The 16,723-nt window shown below is 35.5% G+C and overlaps 1 long non-coding RNA gene across 2 annotated transcripts; it reads left to right on the top strand.

Moving 5' to 3' along the window:
• Positions 1-666: 666 nt before the first annotated feature.
• On the top strand, positions 667-11,852 carry LOC127847831 (uncharacterized). Of its 2 annotated transcripts, none has more exons than XR_008034191.1 (6): positions 667-861; positions 991-2,767; positions 5,148-6,696; positions 6,983-7,051; positions 7,572-7,619; positions 11,690-11,852. It is a non-coding gene; the product is annotated as an uncharacterized LOC127847831 (long non-coding RNA). The 2 variants fall into 2 exon arrangements; XR_008034190.1 differs by having other exon boundaries at positions 991-3,116.
• The last annotated feature ends 4,871 nt before the right edge of the window (positions 11,853-16,723 follow it).

Genomic DNA, 16,723 nt, shown 5'->3' with positions numbered 1-16,723 from the left:
TATAGAACACACACCTGGTGTGGTTAAACTATTTATTGTGTTTGTTTTTCTCATTACTCGTTCATATGTTCAAGAAATAAAGATAAAATAATAACCTTTTATAAAGTATGTATAGCACCTACAATTTTGAATAATGATCGAACAGTAATGATCATGCATTTGATATAAAATCTGTGTAAACTTTAAAAATTACGTCCATTCCATATGTACAACACGCTTTGTTTGTCGGACAAAATGGCGGCCAGATAAGCGTTGCTTAGGGGTATGTGAAAAGTCGATATCTGATTGGCTGATCGACAAAATGTGGGCGGAGTTGGCGACTGGTCAATTCGTTATCACGCGCTCTGTATTAAATAAGCCAATAGAAACAATCGATAGTATTCACCCCGGAGGCAGATTTTGACTTCTGCTCCGACAAAATCATAAGAGTATTCGCCCTTTAACTCAGTGCGCGTGGCTCGCGATACATTAATTTAAACAATACTGTAAAATGTTGAGATAAGGGGGTACGAGGGTCAGCCCCAAAGCATCTAGAGTGTTTCAATCATTATCAAAGTACTTGACGAATTTTCTTGACACTTTGTCCATCCATCGTATTACCAAATGCTTATTACATGTGCGATCGCATGGGGAAAAAACGTTTCGCTTGCTATGGAATCGGGGAACGCACAATTAAGGTCTCATATAATCGGCCGGTGCAGGTCAGGGGAAATGACGTCGTAACCATAACGTTTTAATTGGAATAATGTCAGCAGTGTACTTTTATGTCACGCTTGGTAAACAGTGAGCTCTATTGCTTGTTGATTAAGGTCTTAAAATAAAGATTGAAATTCCTGTATTTTGCGATTTTTCGAAAAAAAGGTATTCTAAAAATATTACAACAGTTTAACGTTGATAAAACATATTAGTAAAAGCAATAAGATAATAGAACCGTTAACAGAGTTTAAGTTTATTGCTGTTAACTAACATAATATTAATGCTTTATTTCAGGTTGATATGTTAGCTGTTGCCGATTGTGATGGCGCTAGCAAAGGGCTGGAGAAAGTGCGGGCTAATGTCCGATACATAGTGTAGGATCATGTTCGAAGCGGTATCGGAAGGGACCTATCATGTACCGGTTGCAGAAAGGACACCCTTAGAACGATCTACACTGCGAAGATTTCACAGAAACAAAGAGTTTTATTCGATTGAAAATAATCGACTGTACTATAAGGGAAAAGAGCTTTTGTTTGAATCAAAATGCAGCAAAGTTATAACTCATAATTACCATAAAAGTAAAGGCATTGTTGTGAGAAGGTTATATCATCTGTTAAAACGAAGATATACTGGAGTTTCAGAGGCAAAGATAAAGCAAGTTATTTCTAAACTGCCGGATTATCAGAAGAGAAATGCAAAGTTTTCGAACAAAGCCTCTCTTAAGCATGTGTGCAGCAGTTCTGTGCACGATATGCTTCAAATCGATCTCGTCGATATGCAGAGACATGCAGTTATATACAATAAAGAAAAGTGTAAATTCATTCTAAGCGTAATGGATATATTTAGTCGGTTTGTGTGGTTACAAGCCATACCTAGCAAACCAGCCGATGTAATCACTAAACATTTGAGTCGCATATTTGCAGAATTTGGTAAACCAAAAATAATCCAGCATGATAGAGGACGTGAATTAGATGGGGAAGTAAAACGGTTGTTGAAAGTTCTCAATATAAAGAATATCAAAAGTCGCCCTTATCACCCTCAAAGTCAGGGGAAAGTTTAAAGGATGCATAAAACATTGAAGCAAAATATTGCATACGATTTGACGCATGCGAATAGCTTTGGTGTAAACTGGGCAAAACAGCTACCAGAGTATCAACGTATACTAAACAATGACCCAAAAGAATGTCTAGCATGGCAGTCACCGCATGAAGTTTACTAGGGAAGGGATCCTTATAATGACAATTCAAAGCTAAATCGCAAACTGCTAATAAAGAAACTAAGAGATGCCGCAAAAGTCGCAACACGACAGTGTAATAGGCGAAACGACAGAGCTCAAGAGAAGGCAAACAAAACACCGATTTATAATTTTGGAGACTCAGTGCTGTTACGCTAAAAGAAAAAAAGGTTTATTAAATAGGAGAATATGGGCAGTCGATTTGGTGATACAGAAGCAAACTATTAAAACAAACATGCACAAAATTAAATATCGTGTCCCCGAATCTGCTCGAGCAGGACAATCTGCCCGTTCGGAAAAAAATGGTACCACGTAAGCAACCTCACACAATATACGTGTACATCAACTGGTGCATCCAACAAGAAACGGTTACATCGAAAACAGTATTGCATAGCTACAACAAAATCGTCTCAGCTTGAAAACTTGAGATCGGAATTCGGATTGCCCGTCGTAATGGATCCTATTGGGAACGAAAACTGTCAGTTTGGAGCTGTTTCATATCACCTACGCCATATGGAATACATAGGTCGGAAGAAACGCTTAGACAAGGCGTAGAAACCTTTTTGAAGCAATCACCCGTACTTGGTAATAGGATTTGTGGATCAAACTGGTGGAACTCAATACTTGAGCAACCACGAAATTATTTGTCGCGGATGTCTACAGAATATGAATACGGTGACCAAATAACATTGCAAGCGATGTCGCAGCTGTATAATATGCAAATTTTAATAATGTCGACTAGGAATAGTGCCACTACATTGATAAGTCCGGATGGGAGTTCATGTCTGTCAAGCCGTTACCCTCTAATAATACTTGGATATTACCCAGAGGGCGCCGGTGAGCATTACGCGGTGATAACTGAGCGCTGGCGGTGATGACATACAATATTCAATACAATTTTATCGTAATTTGTGTTGCTATAATAATGTTACAGTTTTATCACATCTTACAACATTTGGCCAATCTTGATAACAGCAGTCAATTTAGCACAGGAAATCAACAACTGGCTACTCGAGCCAAGAATTATAAGAATTGATTGGGTCAATATTGACCACCACTGACCATTTCGGACAACACTGGACGCAACTGACAATTATGAAAAATACTGACCACAATTGACCATTTCGGACAATACTAAACAAAAACTGACCATTCTGGTGGAAGTCGGCTCAAAGAACCTAGTCGGGTAATCTAAATCTAACCTTAAAGTTGTAGTCATTTTAGTTCAGGTTTTCGTTTTTAACATGACTTACAAAAGTGTGCGACATTTATCGTTAATGTTGCGACATATATCAGCAGTTGAATTTTTTGCGACATTTATCGTTAAAAATTGCGACATATATCGTCAGTAGGATTTGCGACATTTATTGTTCCTTGCGACATTTATCGTCAACGTTGCGACAAAACTCATAGCCTGCGACATATAACGTCGATGCGACATTAAACGGCGCTACAGTGGTTACACATTAAAATCCAGAGGGCGAGAATACGAGAACGCAATAGTACGATGGCGACAAAGCGACAGTGCGATGACGACAGTGCGAAAATACGATGGCGACAGTGCGGTAGTACGATGGTGACAATACGAGGATTCAAGAACGCGAGAGTACGATGACGAGAATGCGACACGACGATGACGACAGTGCGACAAAACGATGGCAAGAATGCGAGAACGTGATGGCGAGAATGCGATGATACGATGGCGACATTACGATATGACTATAACATTGTCGCCATCGTACTATCGCACTGTCGCCATCGTATTGTCGCACTGTTGCCATCGTATCGTCGCATTCTCGTCATCGTACTCTCGCGTTCTCGCATTCTCGCCCTCTGGATTTTAATGTGTAACCACGAAGGCACTAACCGTATTCCGTAGGTAATACATGAAAGGGCCCTTCGTTTTGGTTATTCTCTTATAGCGAGATTATGCGATTTTGTCAAATATTTTTGAATTTATATAAAATGTCTAAACAACTTATTATACATATATAACAATATAAATTATAATAAAGTTAAGAAGAACATGAGTCGAAGAAAGCCAGATATTTAATTCTGAAATCGAAAATGTCTGAACAGTCGAATTCGTCAGCATGTATATGAGGAATGTACGAAGTGAATCTAAATTTAGGTTAACGGATAATTTTCAATTCCTGCAACGATATCGTTTCACACGACACACGGACCCTTACTCCGATCCTAATGAAAAGACGAATGCTTCGGTTATTGTAGGAAAATTTGTACGAAATATCTTCGTCACAATTGGCTCGGGGCGCTAATTTGTTTTTGCTGCATTTTATGAAATTCGTCTTCAATGTATAATTGTTTTGCTTATGTTGTATTATTGTAACATATTTTTATCAATATATTACAATTTAACATAATATATACAAATTGGATAATCTCTCTTTAAAGGGGCCTTTTCACAGATTTTGGCATTTTTTTTAACTTATTCATTAAATGCTTTATATCGATAAATGTAAACATTGGATCGTAAAAGCTCCAGTAAAAAATCAAGAATAAAATTAAAAAAAGGAAAATAACATTGCCCGGACCAGGTTTCGAACCAGTGACCCCTGGAGTCCTGCCAGAGTCCTGAAGTAAAAACGCTTTATCCTACTGAGCTATTCCGCCGTGTACACTTTGCATATTTGCATAAATATTTGCTACTTAAAGGGATCTTTTCACAGTTTGGTAAATTGACAAAATTGAAAACAGTTGTTTCAGATTCGCAAACTTTCGTTTTAGTTATGATATTTGTGAGGAAACAGTATTACTGAACATTTACCATGGTCTAATATAGCCATTATATGCATCTTTTGACGATTTTAAAACCTGAAAATTATAAAGCGTTGCAACGCGAAACGATGTAATAATTTGGAAAGTTCTGTTGTTGTCGTTAAATTTTGTGACACTACGATGATTGCTTATATACAGTAAAAAATACGCGTTTCATGTATACTTGTCAGGATGGCCAAGCGGTCTAATTGGCTTTTACTCCAGAACTCTCCAGAACTCTGGGGGTCACTGGTTCGAGCCCTGCTGCGGTCTCCTTTTTTTACTTTTTAAAATCTTATTCTTGATTTTTTACTGGAGCTTTTTATATCCAATGTTTACATTTATCAATATAAAGGATTTAATGGCAAACCTTAAAATCATTCCAAAATCTGCGAAAAGGCCCCTTTAAGTGTCATTTTTAATAATGTGTTATCTGCAGATGTGCCTTGATCATGAAGATAATGGCCCTGTACAGTCGACCTCCTGCGAGTGTCCCATGGGGCAATATGGCCTTGTACAGTCGACCTCCTGCCAGTAACCCATGGGGCAATACAAATGGCCTTGTACAGTCGACCTCCTGCCAGTGTCCCATGGGACAATACAAATGCCATCATGTAGCAGCAGCACTATTGTTTGGGAAAATTTGAAAAATACGTTTTAATTTATCTTTTGGGATGCAGTCTTTAGCGTACCATTACCAAAGCATACCAGTGAATTACTGTAGTGAACCATTAAATGGATGTGTTTATACAGTAAGGTTCACACTTTAATTCTTGATAAGGTGATGTAAACTTCTTAACAGCATTGAAAATGTGTAAATTTACAGCTGTTTATGTCAATATGTAGGATATATACAGTCCATATTTGATACATCATTTGATTCAAAAAGAATATAAATCATTGTTTTTTATATTAAAACTGAGTTTTTTGTTCTTAATTATAATTGTATATAATTAGAATATATTAAGTAAACAAGACACCAAGAACAAATTTATTTTAAATATACAGCGCATAATATAAAACAAAATATACCACAGATTGAGATACTTCAAATTATTATTAGGTTCATTAACTATTATTATTATAATATCACTATAGGATGGTAAGCTTCAGTCTGCTTAGAGGTACACTTTAGCCTGGTACGCTTCGGTAATGGTACGCTTAAGCAGACATTCTTTCTTTTTGCTTTGTTACTCTAATTGATGCCTTTTGTGTGACATATTTTTCATTACAAATTTTATATGAAATAATGAACTCTTTTGATTTTCTGTATGTTTTAACAAGTATGATTTCGCAACATTTCCCAACAATGCACAATATATAATACCTGTTTCCAGCATATAACAAGCCTTTATGAATAAGGTTTTATTCCACTTGCATTTCAGAATTATTACAAGTACAAAATAAATAATGCTCTTGAATTGTTCAAGCAAGCAGGTGTTTTATCACTCTTTACTTTATCACATTTACAGTTAATAGCCTATAACATGCATTAATAAAATCAGACGAAAATGTTATCTAGCCTGTCTATTTAAATTTCTTAATTTGACTCACCATAATTATATGTCACTAGGCTGGGTAGTGAGGCCAGCGAGTTCTCTCATTGCCATTAATGGCTACAATAATATGTCACTAGGCTGGGTAGTGAGGCCAGCGAGTTCTCTCATTGCCATTAATGGCTACAATAATATGTCACTAGGCTGGGTAGTGAGGCCAGCGATGAACATGATAACTGTGCGAGTTCTCTCATTGCCATTAATGGCTACAATAATTCTACAATCAGCTAGTAGTATTGTTTAACCTGGACATCTTAATCCTATATATATTGTTTTATTCATTATATCAGATTTGTTTGTATACTTTTTAAGGTATAGGAGAGCAAGCAAAACTGATTTAAAGTACAGTTGGCTAAAACGTCCCAAGTCTGCTCCACCAAAGGCTACAGTGACCATGAGTGAACTTTATCCTGAAAAGCAAACTGGATACAGGTATGTTGCTTTTCCCATGAATGTTATATTAATTGACACTCTTCATAGAATTAAATTGTTTAATGACATAATTGGACAATAAAGTACTAGTATTATACTAAAATATTGATGACCATACTGAATATTTATTTGTATACCCTTTTGAGACCCTATGACAGAATATCTTATCATAATATAAAATGTTATGATTTAAAGATTAAATATTATGGCATTATCTGCATGACCGGAACCCCCTTTTTGAAATGAAGAAAACATTAAAAAAAACATTTGAACAATTTTCATTTAGAGCACTTAAGCGGAGTGTTACTGCTGAGGACATGTCCTTTTTGACGATGCTGGAACAGCAGCGTCCAAGGTTTGATAATCACCTAGAAAATTTTCACAATGGCCATCTATGTAAAAGACCGAGCCAGTCCGATTGAGATGACTCGATTTTTCAGTTACTTCCCTTGAGCATACGCCACTGCGTAGGATCCTAGCATTGATAACATTCTCCTAGCAGAGTTGTCGTTCGTGTTTCAACATTCAACAATGGCCGCCTTAATGAGAGTTTCGATTAAAAACTTTCTTACTGCATACATTGGCTTGTTTCGCTATTTAGAAGCTGTCATTTAGGATATATGAATTATTTATTCACTAAATCTCCGCTTATGACAACAATAGTTGGAATTCGAAGGATATATACTCGATGTGAATGAAGGACTTTCTGGTCTCTGGATCGTAACAGCTTGACACGGCAAAACTGGCATACTGATTACTGGTATTTTTAGTTATCAATATAAGTCACATTGTGCTTTGTAAATTGTATTCGAGCATTTTGCGACTTATTGAATGACTATGATACCCGATATCAACATTTCATCGGGGATTTGCAGATCACCAAGCTGTCCTGAGATTCAACATTGATTTCAAACTTTTTACTGGTTAGTACTCTTTCTTAGTGTTAGTACTTTTTATCATTTTAAAGTTAAATGAACTGTGTCACAGTTAAAGAGACATTAACCCTTTCAGTGCGTGACCGAATTTTAAAGGCCTTTGCAAACAGTTTGGTTCCAGATGAGACGCCACAGAACGTGGCGTCTTATCTGGATCCAAACTGTTTGCTATTTTGATAGTATTCTTTGAAAAAAAATGAAGAAAATGCTTATTTTACAAATTCAGCAGACGACATTTTAGCAGACGACATATTTCCCAGCATGCAAAGGGTTAAGGCGATTGTGGCCAGTTTGGATCTAGATCAGCCAGCAGTCGCTTGAAAGCTGTTTGCTTAAAAGCGTTTTTCTGACAATAACAAATAATTTAATTGGATACTGATTTGACTGCGCTTTTCCTGTGACCTGGCTCAAATAACAGAATTGTCATTAATCAAATTATTTATTTCGAACATTAATCAATTGTTTTTCTTGTCCCTCGGGATCAATGACTCCAGCACTTTCCTGTTGAGAATTGAATACTGCTAAAGGCGATGCTAGGGGGCGTGAGAGATGTTGCACCTTCCAGTATCGCTCGATTGCTTATTGTCGGCTCGGGTACTACGTACATGTACCCCGGGTACTCTTAAGTATACTTACATGTATCCCGGGTACGGTAAATAGACTAAAATGTACCCGGGAAATTTAACCCTAAATCAGTCGTTGTCGACTATTTTTTGTAATAATTATATATACACATTTATGTCAATTTTCTGAAGAATGGCCTCTATATTATCGGAACACATACTCAAAAAGCATGTTGATGCAGTGTTTTTTGAAGAGAAGTGTGTTTAAGATAATCGGTTGCGCGTTTTACGACATCGGATTTTGGGCGCGAATACAACTCGGGTACAGTCTAATATGGACCGAGTACAATTACGTTTATTTACCGTACCTGGGGTACATGTAAGTATACTTAGAGTACCCAAGGTACATGTAAATATACTTAAGAGTACCCGGGGTACATGTAAGTAGTACCAGAGCCGACAATGACCAATCAAGCTCCATTATCCGTCATGAACCGACTCAAAAAACCGAGTCGGCAATATTTGACTTAATTTTTGGTTTGGTTGCTCTCGAGGGATTGAAAATTTCAGAATCTTCCTAAAAGCCCTACGGGTTTGATCCCCAGAAGCGACATTGAAAACTAGCATACTTTGTTATCTAAAAGGTTGCTAAACCTGATATACAATGATAATGTGAATTTTCTCTCACATGATGTTCATCAGTCATATTATATAAAAACTTACAGCAGTAGTAAACAACTGGACATAGTTAATGAACGCATCTTTCATTTGTCTTTGACACTTTGATTTTGACATGGCCTAGATTTAAATATGTGACTGGACTTTACCAACACTCTTGTAACAGTGCTAAAGTTTAAATGTACAATTGAAGATCGCCTAAATCCAGGTTTTGCTATTATAGACGTGTGGAAAGTTTTAAGGGTGTGACAAGTAAGCAAAAATTGGTCATTACCCAGAGGCCACAACTGTTCTATGACTGTATTAAAACAAGTAAAATCAGTGTCTGATTTAGATTTCCTTAGATAGTTCAATAAAAACTAATTTCATAAGCCTGGTAACAGTTTAACGGTAATGCTACCAATGTGTCACACCAGGGCCTTGAATTTGAAATCTAGGACATGCATGGTAATTTCTTCATGAAATCAGGACACAAAATTGTATTTTAAGTCCTTAATTGACCTGGCTATAGTTCTCAGATTATTATAAGCTCAATCAGTATATTTATATCATTATTTATGCTTTGTGTATTGTAAACATATACACAATCATGCAGTTACATGATAGCAATAAATACTATCAAAGCTACCCATACTATAAAGGTCATTGACAAAGCCTATGGTCAAAATGTGAACACATTGAGTGTAATCGCCCTCTCGTGCCAGCAAAAACAACACGTTGACAGGTTGTCATTTTGACAGTTCTACTTTCACTTTCATTTTGTGATATCAAACTATTAACAATTATGTGGCTGAGAAAAATATCGCCATTGTTTTTTATACTCCCGGTAGGGTGGCCTATATCAGTTGAACTGTCAGTCAGTCAGTCAGTCAGTGTGTCAGTCTGTCCGTCCGTCCAAAAACTGTAATGGCCTAACTTTTTTAATATTGAACATAGCAACTTGATATTTGGCATACATGTGCATCTCATGGAGCTGCACAATTTCAGTTGTGAAAGGTGAAGGTCATCCTTCAAGGTCAAATGTCAAATATAAAGCGTCTGTCTGTCTGTCCGAAAACTTTAACATGGGCCATAACTTTTTCAATATTGGAGTGCATGCGTATCTCATAGAGCTGCACATATTGATTGGTGAAAGGTTAAGGTCATCCTTCAAGGTCAAAGGTCAAATTTTGCAATATTGAAGATAGCAACTCCATATTCGGCATGCATGTGTATGTCATGGAGCTGCACAATTTGAGTGGTGAAAGGTCAAGGTCATCCTTCAAGGTCAAAAGTAAAATATATGGGTTCAAAGCTGCGCAGCAGGGGGCATTGTATTTCACAAACACAGCTCTTGTTTAATATATTTTCTGCACATTTCTTAAAAACTTACATCAATACGCGATTTTCTTCGTTAATTCAATCATTCCTGACAGACTTGTGTACATATTTCGCTTACATTTTGACGCGCGTAGGTAGGACCGCATTACCGCTTCCGAAATGTGTATTCATACTATTGCCTTCGAGGAACTTATCTGATGTTTGACGGAAACGGCCAAAAATGTGCGAGTGTGAGTCACGTTCCCCACAGGTACTACTTTCCCGTTCCCCCAATTTTTTTTCCGTACCTAAAATTTTTCGTACCCATTTTTTTTCTTACCCAATTTTTATTTCGTACCCAATTTTTTTTTCATCCCCAATTTTTTGGTCGTACCCAAAACTTTTTCGGTCCCAATTTTTTGGTTCCCAAATATTTTTTCGTACCCAAATTTGTTTTCATACCCAAATTTTTTTCGCAAAATTTTTGTACCAAATTTTTTTTTCGTACCAACTTACACAATTATGGTGATTGTGGTGATGTAGATAAACTTAACTTGATGCTTTTATATCCATCCTCTCAAAAGCAACGTCACACCAGTACTGTCAGTACTTTGATTATATAACGAACTTGGAAAGCTAGGGCGTTTTTCAAGTAGCCAAACTGTTCCAGTTCATTGTTCATGAATAACATTATTCTAGCCGTTTCATTGTTTATATGGGATAATGGATTCATACATGTATGTTACAAAAGTACTTCGAGAGTTTAAAAGTTAAAGAAACTTTACAAATGTTTTCATTGTCATGTTACTTGATAAAATAGCATAATTGCCTTAAAATTGTTTCTAAACATTACAATTATGATGCGTTTCCTTTTGGCACAGTGTTGACAAAAATTCTATGTTACCATTATTACAAGTATGAATCTATGATCCCATATTTGTTAGATTTTTTTTTGTTGAAGTGTTTTAGTTATATTCTTTCTATTGTTAATTTTTATGTAAGACCTCCTATTTTTTACCAAGATGATGAAATCTCACCAATGCTATTAGTTGATAGAATTTTAGCAATGATATAAGTTTTTAGTGCAAATCTTTGTTGCAAATCATTGTAACTTTGATTTTATGTATTTGAATATGTGAAATGTCAATATTTAAGACAGTCAATGGCATGTGTATACATATACAATATTTGATTATTTAAGGCTCTGTTCAAAACAGTCATTCCCTTAATGTATACAATACATAATAAATTATGTGTGTGTTTTATGTGCTAATTATTATTATATATTATATATTTATATAAGCAATAGTTATTGTAAATGTTTCATTATCTGCTCTCTGAGTTGACATTGACACTTGAGTCTGTGTGACATTTATGCTTCAATGCAATGAGTTTAGTATAAATATTGGATAAATGGAGAGTGGGAAAAGGGGTTGCACTGGTGAACCAAGGAATGCTGACAGTTGGGACAAATGTTGTGTAATTCATATCAGTAAGTTTTATTGTATTATTTTCTAGCTTTACATTGGATACTGTTGGAGGAGTCAGCATCTCAGGCAGCGCCAGTGCCATTGGTTGAAGACTTGTTGCAGAGCCCTGAATACCTGTCAGAATCACAGCCACATATATGGTTATTGGTTAAACTAGTGCGGAGTACAGAAGAAATAAAACTGACTGCATCTGTGACTAGTCGCTAGAGGGAAAATGCATTGTGGGCTGCAGTAAAAAAGCTCAGATTTACTGCCTTCAACTTCGTGGTGCTTGAAGGTTCACAAGACAACAACATAGTTGAAATATGTTGTTTGACAAATGCCTATATTGTGACGGAATATGGTTTAAAATATCATAGTTCTTAATCCTTTCATTGGTTCGTTCTACATGGATTCTGCTCCTTCCTATCTTGAAGCAAAGTTCAGCCTCCTTCTTTGTAAAATGACCTTTACTTGAAATAAAAGGTGGGATGTTTAACGAGACACCAGATGGAAGTTTATAAAAAATATTAAAACCTTTATCTGCTAAAATCATATCACCTGGCTGTAGCTGGTTTTAAACTTTACAGTGTTCTACAATAGCTGAATCTGATGTTGAGCCAGTTTAAAGACCAGAACAATGTACTAAAGATGCATTTGGTGCCACACAAGTAACCGCTTTAACAGTATGTCTGCTTTTGTTATTACTGTAGGAAAGAGCTTGAGAGTTCATATCTGATGGGACATCTTGAATTATTTCTGTTGCATCAATTTCTATCCTTGCAGAACTAAAATCCTCAAAAGATTTTGGCATAGACCCTTTACATTTAAGTTGACTTGGTATTCCAACACTCTGTAGAACTCCTTCAAATAAAATTTCATGTAACACACAGATGAAGGTATTAATGATATTTGAAACAGTGCCCCTGCTAGTATTGAGCCGAACTGCCATATCCAAGTCCTTACAGTAAAGCCGCAGCTTCATCAATGTCATGAGGAGTTGGTCCTCAATCGTAAAACATGCCACTGTCCAGCCAGAATAGTAATTGAAGGGTGACATCCCGTTGACCATGTTCACCAACACTTGAAAGACATCTTGTGGGAATGATGTATACAACAGCATCTACAATAATTAACATCAATTTATATTATATGTTGAAGCGGGTTAACACTCTCAGGGATGGAAACTAACGTTTTACAATTGGTTGCAAATAGGGGCAACCATCTTTACTATTTTGATTGCTCGGCTGAAGACTAACGAGCTTAGTAAAATGTACATGTAGTGTCATGTGTATCTAATAATTTCTTTAAATAAAAGATAACTGAACAAAATTGTTTACATTACACACTTTCTGTGTTTAATGTCTTTATAGGATTCTGAGTTGAATAATTTCCTTGGCCTTTATGAATAAATATTATTACAATTATCAATCAACAGTCGCCAATTTTATTTAAATGTTTAATTGAACTTGAATGTTTCGAGCTTTGAAAAGCTGGTTGCCCGGCTGGATCCAATTGCCCAGGCTAAAATCTACTTGCCCCGGGGTCACAGGCAACCACTAATTTCCATCCCTGACTACAGAGGGGTGATACAAACCAATTTGTCAACTTACTACAATTTAGTTATATACTATTGCCTTTTGTACACAAAATGGTTGGTCCTTTCTTTTTAAGGCCCTCAACAAAGTGACAGCTGCAAATTCTGTCATGACTGTTGACCTCTCTGTCTGCGCGCCTAAAAAATAAAGTGTAGGCGCTTGCCCTGAATCACTAGGCCAAATAGTTACCAAAAACAAAATAAGGAGAAGCAAATTACTTTTTTATGCCAAAGGGCACTCAGTTCTCTTGAGTTTGACCCAGATGATGGACATCACAGTGACTGCAAACACCCATCTATGATTGCATTCGAGCTTTATTAAAATGTAATGTATATCAACTGTTCTACAATATATGACGTATGGTTTATGAAAGTTTTAGCAGCTTTAATGACTTTTAAGAGAATTTCAAATTCATTTTAGTGCTGTTTATTGTGGGTTTTGTTTATACACCTATGTTGAAATTTAAATTTTAGAATCAAAGCGCCTTACTAAAAAGTATGCATGTTGGTTGTCAAATATTAAGATTACATACTACATTTAAATATCAAAACTAGTTCAAGTCTAAATGTAAAACACAATATAATATAATCATGTTTTTTATAAAAACTAGTCAAATATCTCATTTACAAGATTTAATACATTTTATTATTATGACAACACAAATATCAATACAAAGAGTGCTTTTTTAGATATAAGAATAAATGTAAGACTCCATATTATTCATCCGAAAGTTGCTGTATCCGAAATCGGTATATAAATGTCATTTGTAACTTTGTTATTCAAATAGTTGATGCTACAATTAACATTTGATAATAAACTTGCAAATTCAGCATTACTTCGAAAATATATGCTTCTTATAAGTATGTTTTGCATATCAACATCAACATCGATCAACGCGATATTATTATACGATCGATAGCAGTGCAGACGAAATAAATATCAAATCAAATAAATAATTTAGTCCTCACCCGCATCTATCGACCCATTTTCACTGAGGTCAACAGGAAATCTAAATAGGCTGCAAGAATTTGCACCTGCTGTCCGATGATTGCACCCGATCGCATAACAATATACCATGACTATATTTTCCTACTATGTCTCAAAAAGCGATGTCCCCGGAAGTAGAAATTCGAAAACGAAAGTAAACGAGAGTTACACACCCTTTTACGTCAAATCTCCAAGGTCAAGGTCGCCACGACTAAAATAGATTGAATTTGACAAGGGGATAACTAGGAAAAATCAGTAACAATGCACATTTTGAATTAATTTTTTATCAGACTCTTTTCCAAATTGAAAACCTGGTTTTGTGACAATTGTGTCCCTTGTTATTCTTAGACTTATTTTGCGGTGTGTTGGGTGAGCAGTATGAAACATGTGGTTTTCGGATAATACCTCTAGTTTTTATCAGCCAGACTTGATGAAACTTTGGAAATCGCATTTGGGTAAACGTGAAATTTAAAATTGACCAGTTATTTTTGTTCAGCGAGTCTGTAAATAAAAAGAAGTCTTGACTTTGTACTAGTATCAGATGACTTCCAGACATGGGTTGCTTGTTTTGTCAAAAGTTATAAAGTTGTTCAAAATTAAAATCGTTGTTTAAATGTACAACGCGACAGCTTTCTTTTTTTTAACTTGTATAAAACATTACCATTAAGGCTGGAATCTATAAACGTTTGTTCATATTGTGATGACTTTTAACTGTGACAACCGTACAAATGATTATCAAATCCATGTGAGTTTGAAATCAACCATGGCTATTAGTGACCAACGATTTACTGATATATCGGAAGATCCAGTACTCTTATGAACTGTTTAGAATTGACTACTTATTAAATGAAAAACTGTTATGTATACTTACACCATATATTGTTATATATTCATAATATTTGTAAGTTACAGCTTCAAAAGAATGATGCATGTGTACATGTGAGTTTAATACAAATGCATGCTTGTGGTATGAATCTGTTAAATGTGATTGCACGAGATGTTTTGATGGAACATTAGTATTGCAATATGGAAGTTTAGATCATTTTAAGATATTTTTTTTAAAGCATGAATTTGAAATGTGTTATAAATTATTAATACAAAACCATTAAATAAAATGTTCTCTTTTTAGTTTTACTTTTCACACATGTATATTAAAAGAATGTACTTTTTTATATGACGTTATATGTGCTCCTGATTGTGATTTGAGCGAGCAAATTGCTGAAATATTTATCAATATGTCTTTTGAAACTTCCACAATAGTTGCTCATGACCGTTCCCTTTCCATCCATATCATTTAACATTTATTTTGAAATTGACATTGAATAAGCAAATGGTATCCAGCACTGTGTTTTTTCAAGCACAGATTATTGTTTAATGATGTTTTTCTTTAATTAAGTCATTTAACCAAACTTATCATTAGCTACTAAATGTTACATAAATTGATTCACGTTATGAGACAACTGGGCTTCATGCATGTACGTACAGTGTTTTCCCAGATTAGCCTGTGCAATCTGCACGGGCTTATCAGGGACAACACTCTCCGCTTTTGTGGTATTTAAAATGAAGTATCTTCTAAACGAAAAGACAATCTAGGCGGAAAGTGTCGTCCCTTATTAGCCTGTTCGAACTGCACAGGCTAATCTGTGACAACATTTTACGCACATGAATTTAGTCGTGTTTTTTCGTTCCTAGATTTCTCAAAGATGATGCAGGACGCTGCTTGTTTGCAACACAAGACTTCCAGAATCTTGCCTGCGCTCATGTTGTTAATTTGTTCCTATTAGTTGATATTTTAACGCACATATATTTGATGATCCTGAATCGCTGTCCAATATCGGCAGGAAATATTAAGAATTTCTTGAGGATTTAGTTTTTATAGCAACGTGCATGCAAGTCAAAGAAAAAAAAGGTACATAAAGCCTGGGAAAATAGCTCACAACTTCTGGACAAAAAGGTAAAAGTGTGCTTTTGACCGCGTCGAACCCGCACCGAATTAGCGGGGAGGGGGTGTTAAATTTGCTCGCAACAGAAAATGTGTTATATTTCACTGTTTCAAACAGTGAAAATTAACAGTGAAAATTATCGATAATTTTCACTGTTAACTGTGATATTTTTTGACGAAATGACGCCATTATCCCAGCGAAATTCTTGAGTTAAACTCTTTGTAGATTTGTATAAACGGCGAAAAAAGCATAAAATAAAAAGAAAATTTGTTGGATTTGGTGGAATATCGATTTTAATTCGCTCCTGATCATGAAAAAAATATTATTTTTTTTTCGTTTTTTACTCGTGGTTTTTACACCAGTGAAAAACTTATTTTATATGATCACTCGTGAATTAAAATCGATAACCCACCGAATCCAACAAAAATCCTCTATGTGTTATAGATGCTAAAAAAAATAGAAAGTAGACATTACATAAACAACACTCATGATTAATAACTGTATATTTGAAGTCGTTTTTAAAGAATAATTAGTAATATAGATGACATCCCATTA

This window comes from Dreissena polymorpha, chromosome 10 (genome assembly GCF_020536995.1).
Source record: "Dreissena polymorpha isolate Duluth1 chromosome 10, UMN_Dpol_1.0, whole genome shotgun sequence".
In the NCBI taxonomy this organism is placed as follows: domain Eukaryota; kingdom Metazoa; phylum Mollusca; class Bivalvia; order Myida; family Dreissenidae; genus Dreissena; species Dreissena polymorpha.
This window is presented reverse-complemented; position numbering and strand designations above follow the sequence as displayed.